This window comes from Silene latifolia, chromosome Y (genome assembly GCF_048544455.1).
Source record: "Silene latifolia isolate original U9 population chromosome Y, ASM4854445v1, whole genome shotgun sequence".
NCBI classification, from domain to species: Eukaryota; Viridiplantae; Streptophyta; class Magnoliopsida; order Caryophyllales; family Caryophyllaceae; genus Silene; species Silene latifolia.
In genome coordinates this window covers 10,208,087-10,214,745 of record NC_133538.1, presented here as the reverse complement: position 1 = coordinate 10,214,745, position 6,659 = coordinate 10,208,087, and the positions used below count along the sequence as shown (strand labels likewise).

Genomic DNA, 6,659 nt, shown 5'->3' with positions numbered 1-6,659 from the left:
AAACAAAATCAGCTCCAAAGTTCTTTGGACATCTAGGTCTCTTAGTCCTTCTAGATTCAGCAGTATGATTAATAGAAGAGCTACTACTAGCATGTGAAGAGATATCATTAGATGTAACAGGTAAACTAGGAGGTGAATCAACATTATTCTGTAATGGAGAAACATGCTAAAAAAACACAACATCCCTAGCCTCATATATAGAACGATCACTCAAAGACATGAATCTATAAGCAGAGCTATTTTGAGCATAACCTATAAAAACACAATCATAGGTCTTTGGTCCAACGGTAGGTCTCCTAAAGTCAGGTAAGCCCACTTTAGCCAAACACCCCCATACCCTAAGGTAACTCAGGTTAGGAGGATAGCCCTTCCAAATCTCGTAGGGTGTCTTGTCAATTTTCTTATGAGGTACACGATTAAGAATGTGACAAGCAAAAAGTATTGCTTCCCCCCACATATCGTCAAACAGGCCAGAACTTAAAAGCATAATATTCATCATTTCTTTTAAGGTTCTATTTTTACGTTTAGCTACACCGTTAGACTGAGGTAAGTAAGGTGGACTAGTCTGATGTATTAAACCGTTAGAAGCACAAAAGTCGGCTAGATAACTAGACTTATACTCGCCACCTCTATCAGACCTTACCCTTTTGATTTTTCTGTCGAGTTGATTTTCGACTTCATTTTTAAAGTTTATAAACGATTGTTCTGCTTCATCTTTAGTCTTAAGCAAATAAACACGGGTGTAACTTGAATATTCGTCTATAAAAGTAATATAATAATTTTTACCACCTCTACTTGCAACATTTTTGAAGTCAGCTAGGTCGGTGTGAATAAGCTCAAGAAGACTCGTATTCCTAGTTGTAACATGTTTACTAGGTTTCTTTGTGAATTTAACCTCAACACAACTAGCACATTTAGAGAATTCTTGACTCGATAAACTTGGAATTAAACTCATAGTTCTAAGTTTTTTAATATAGTCAACATTCACATGACCTAATCTACCATGCCAAACATCAATAGACTCAACGATATAAGCAGAAGTAGATGCAATATTATTAAAAACTGAATCAGTGTTCAATACAAAAAGTCCCCCTGAAAGATAACCCTTGCCCACAAATTCCCCATTACGCGACATTACAACCTTGTCAGCCTCAAAAACAAGTTTCAAACCAGCTTTGTTCAATAAGGCACCAGACACGAGGTTTCGACGCAATGAGGGTACAAATAAAACATTAGTGAGAGCAAGTGTTTTCCCCAAGGTGAGTTTGAGAAAGATCTTGCCTTTGCCTGTGATCATTGCAGATGAAGTATTACCCATGTAGATACATTCCCCATCAGCTACCTCCTCAAACTCAGCAAATAAACCCTTGTCAGCACAGAGATGTCTGGAAGTGCCAGTATCCAAGACCCATTCAACAACATTACCCACCAGATTAGCTTCCACAACCACAGCAGCAATGGCATCATCAGTCACAACAACATTAGCTTCAGCAGTTTTCTTTTCAGTACACTGGTAGGCTTTGTGACCATTTTTCCCACAGACGTAGCAAACAATGGGACCCTTTGGTTTCTGAATCTTAGCAACTGGTTTGGTATGCTTCCCTGGACCATTCTTCTTAGCCGGACCCTTACCTTGACCAACCTTGGCCTTACCCTTACCCTTAAACTTTTCAGTAGTATTAGACGGACCACCAGACTCAACCAGATTAACTTTGAAAGCAGCAACAGAAGCATTCACAGAATAACTAACAACAGGTTTGTCTTTAAGGCGATTATCCTCCTCGGTCCTCATGTGTCCTACAAGTTCCTTAAGGGACAGGTCTTTCTTTTTGTGCTTGAGGTGGTTTCTATAGTCAGACCAGGTTGGAGCGAATTTTTCTAGCAATACATTAGCCACAAAAGTATCATCTAGCTTAATTCCCTCATTAACAACATCAGCACAAAAATTTTCATAAATGTGAACTTGTTCCATTATAGACTTCCCATCCACCATCTGAAATTCCAGCCACTTACCCACAACATATTTCTTTTTCCCTGCGTCATCAGCCCCATATTTGGCCTCTAAGGACTCCCAAATGACTTTAGCTGATTTATTTACAACAAATAAATCGAACAGGGTATTAATCATATTATAAGTATGTGACATTTAGCGGTTTTGTTGTCCTTTTCAAATTTTTTGATTTCCTCTTCATTGGACTGAACAACTTTAGTCGGGGGTGGAATAGTCTCAGCATCAGTAGCGACAATAGGTTTGGGAGGGTCGTTAAACAGAACATAATCAATTTCTAATTGCTCAAAAAACATCAACAGTTTCTGGGACCATCTCTTATAGTTGTTACCGTCCAACGACTCAAGCTTAGACAGATCAGGAATGATTTTTGACACAACCGACATTGTTACAGCAACAAACAAATAGTTTTCAAATTGTTATTCGGGTAGAGCAGTAACAATGAAAAAAAGATCAGAAATACCGAACGAGATTAGTAGTGACGTGAAAGAGAACCACTGCCTTGAAAACTATTTCCGGTATGACCGTGGTGGCGATCAACAAATGACCGGTAGTTCCCCAAGGATTACACTACTGCTGCCTTCCAGTAACGCCCACTCGAGACTGGAGAAGCCTGGAACGATTTTAATCTTTACCCAGAAGTATTGAATTGTTGTGTGTTGAAAAAACTGCAGAGAGGCTCGAATTTATAGAGAATTAGGAGCAGTTACAGGAGCCAAAACCGACTCCTGAAACTCAGCATCAAACCGAGTTAGTGGGAGTAAGACTCTCCCCACTAACAGTCAGCTTGACGGACTTATTCAACTCTGCTAACAAACACAAAACAAAGCCCAAAACGCAGCTCCGATCCGGCCCAAAAAGATAGGCACAAACCGTCGCAGGCGATTGCCAAATCCCAAATCCCGAATCCGGGCCGGGCCGGGCACGGGCACGGCGCGCGCGTGTGCGATCTGAATTAAGCACCTCGCAAGGCTTCCACAAAAACCTCCCTTGATCCACTAGTGATATGGTATGTTAAGGGGTGTTATATAAACACATGAAACAAGCCTTTCACTACCAATGTGGGACAAATGGAAAAACACTCAAGGCATAAAAGCTCCTATTTTCCAACATCCCGCACATCAGCCATCAACTAGCACCGAGCACCACCTTCATGCCACCGGATGCTTGACCTCAGCTCACCTCTAATCCGCACACAAGACTGGTGCGCCTTCTCCTCTACCCAAAAGCGATTATGAATAATTAAGGGATTTGGATGCCAATCCAAAGCATACCGAATCCACATCGACAACAATCACGTGACTCTCCACCGCCATGCTCCCACTCAGTGCACCAAGTACCCCAACATCAAACACCAAATCCCAAACACATCATCTTCTATCTATCCAGTATCGATCAACAATTTTTAAAAAAATGAGCGAAGAAAGAAAGAGAGCAAGTGAGAACGGAAAACCTTCGTCGGATGATCGGAAACCGGCGTCACCTTCCGCCGGTAAAGGTGTCACTGCAAAGAGCGCTGATATGGCCAATGACTTGCAGAAAGAATCTATTATTCTTGAAATAATTAGTGATATTTGTCGATCTCAGTTGTAATTTCTGGAATCCCATGTTATTAAGATATAATTCTACTGATTATCTCTCGCCAATTTTTCGTTGTTGTATTGTGACGATTTTTGATAATTTCGATCTCGATTGGTGTGCGTTTGTTATTGTGGAATGTAATGTTGCTGAGCTCTAGTGATGCAATGGTAGTTGATGAATGTGGGCGTTTGAGAAGAATGATGTGGAGAAAGACATGGGAAAGAGTATTTGTTTGTCAGCGTTTTCTTAATCAATCCCAGCCATCTATTTCTCTTATTTAATGGTTGAGATTTGTGAGCACAAACTCACCATAAGAAACCAAACTCACAAGATCCCCAACTCTATATATATCACCATAAGAAAACAAAGGATCTTATGAGTTTGGTTTCTTATGATGAATTTGTGCTCACAAATCTGAACCATTGAAATAAGAGGAAATGGATGGCTTAGATTGATTAGAAAACAAATATGGGTACAACAAACATAAAAACACTGACTACTCACCATCTTCTCTCTATCCCTTCTAGAATCATCATCTCTTATCTTTCATCCCTCATTTTTACTCCACCATAACAGCCGCCGCCGCTGCCGACGTCACAACCACCACCACCTCTGGAACCACAGGCGTGAACTGAGAAGCGCTTGACTCACTCGTCCTCGATTTCACTACCTCTGAAAATCTATTCCACTCTTGTTCTCACAATGATGACGATGATGATTTCGTTATGATTATGAAGAAGATGAGTTCGGGATCGATCGTCGAAGATATTTTGTCTTGCAAATTCTTCTTGATTTCTCCAATTTTTTGCACATCCGTCTTTAACCTTTTTGTTTGTAAGTTTTCGATTCCTTGCTTTCGGTATTTTTAGTTTCTTGTTTTTTCAGATTTTTTTAAAATCATTTTTACCTTCATATTACTGATTTAGCTGGAATTGTTGAGATTTTGTGTTATTTTTGATTATTCATGCTTCAGTTGAAGTATTTTTGGTCGTTTTTGTGTAATTATTCACAATCCCCAATTTTTAGGGTTTATAGTTTATACAATTGTTTTAGATTTGTTTACAGCATTTTTGTGATGAATTTGAGTATTCTACTCCTATGATCAACGCCAATTCCTTTCCTGCAATAATTCGTTTGATAAACCTTTGTTTATCAGTGTCAATTCTGAAATATTACTTGCTTCTAGTCAGAAATAATGGTCACAAATCAACTATAACAAAGCACAATGCAACACTGAATAGATGACCAACTTCCCTGAGGAATTTGAGTAGTGAGCCTTTAGTTTGTTCTTAAAGCAGATCAGGTATAGTAATTAGGCCATCTAGCAATAAAGTCGAAGCTTGAACGACATATTTTGTGAATATACAGCCTTATAAATGTGAAAAGTACACAACGGTATGTGATTAGTATGTCTTAATATGTAGATGTCGGATATGAAATGTGGATATTGCAGGAAACCATGCTCGGAAAACAAGCGAAAAGAGATGATATAAAGTGGCATTTTCGCTGGAGAAGGAGAGAATGACGAAGAAGTTGAAGGCGTCAATGCAACTCCTCGTAGCAAAACCGGTTTGCGGATGTACCAGGTATATAACTTTATCTATAACCATAGATTCTCAATTTCTCATACTCATTCTCCATTACAAAACATGCTGAAAATGGAATTAAACTATTGGATGAGGCGAACTAAACCGAAATAAAATATGTAAACTTTTCGATTTAATTGAGAGAGTATAATGTTATCAGTTGGTCGTTTTGCCATATATGTGAATTATACTGTCTCAAATTCAGCAATATCGCCTCTTCTAGGTTTTGCTTCTTCCTATTATATATTGCTGGAGATCAACAAGTTTCCAGAGTTCCAAATAGAACAACAATCATTCATTTATGATGGATAATACGTGCAGCCTAGTAATGATCAACAGATTTACAATGTTCTTACCGTGCATAATTAGTTGCTTTTCTGTAGAAGGGTGTCGAACAGGAGGCGTTTCCCCTAAAGTTGTACTCAAGAAATATGTTATATTTTCAATCATTGCAGTTCAGATGAGCTTAAAAAGGGAGCCGAGGCACTGGCTGAAGTCTTTGAGTATGATCTGCCTAAGCTGCAAAAAGAGAAACCTAAACAGTCAGCTTCAACTGAGCCTACTGCATGTAACCGTTGCGGCAGAAATTTGTAAGCAGGACAATGATATAGATTCTTATATTACTAGAAGTCTAGAACCACATTACCCTTGATATACCTGCCCATGGTCACTCCAAATTTAGATCAACAAGTTTGTTTATTACCCCGGACTTATTTTTGTTACTGAAATTGCACACGTGTTACTCTTATTTAGTCGTATTTGTCACCCGATTCATTAATATTCACGTCATTTTATTTGATGTAGGAATAACACTGGTTAACTTGTTGTCGTCTGCCAATAGGCATTGATGAGAATTTTAGATACTTGGTTGTCTTTTTCCCCAATATTGTTTGGCCTTTGTCTTTCCTGACGGTGTTGCCTTCTCTTGAACTTTCAGGTGAGCCGCTGGGATTTTGAAGGTCACTTCTGCAATATCCATTCAAGTACCTATAGTTAGTTCTCTAATAATAAATGGGAAGCAGGTAGTAGTAATAGTAGTTAGGCCAGTTTAGGTCATGGCGTCATGCCAAGTATATATTTGCGGATTTGTGTATATAGTTAGTTCAGGTCATGGCGTTATTCCCGTTGAGTTATTGCGGATTTGTGTATATTTTTTGCTCTATTATCAAGTACTTTGTATGTTCTATTACCAAGTATTGTTGTTTGGTGTGCTATTTTATTTGGAGTGCCCTTCTATATTTAATAATATTCAGGGTAACAATAACAATAAAATAACACATAGAGTACTACAAGAGTAACACAAGAATAATACAAGAATACCACAAGAATGACACAAGAGTTACAATGGAATAACGGTAACGAAGGGATAACGATAACATTAGAGTTACAATAGAATAACATGTGGAGTACTATAAGAGTAACACAAGAATAACACAGAAGTACCAAAAAAATAACGCAAGAGTAACAATGGAATATCGGTGATG

At 38.6% G+C, this 6,659-nt stretch overlaps 1 long non-coding RNA gene across 1 annotated transcript; it reads left to right on the top strand.

Annotated features, from left to right (window-relative positions):
- The first annotated feature begins 4,048 nt into the window (after window positions 1-4,048).
- LOC141634030 (uncharacterized) lies at window positions 4,049-6,368 on the top strand. Its single transcript, XR_012538764.1, has 4 exons — window positions 4,049-4,423; window positions 5,043-5,175; window positions 5,631-5,765; window positions 6,113-6,368. It is a non-coding gene; the product is annotated as an uncharacterized LOC141634030 (long non-coding RNA).
- Window positions 6,369-6,659: the final 291 nt, after the last annotated feature.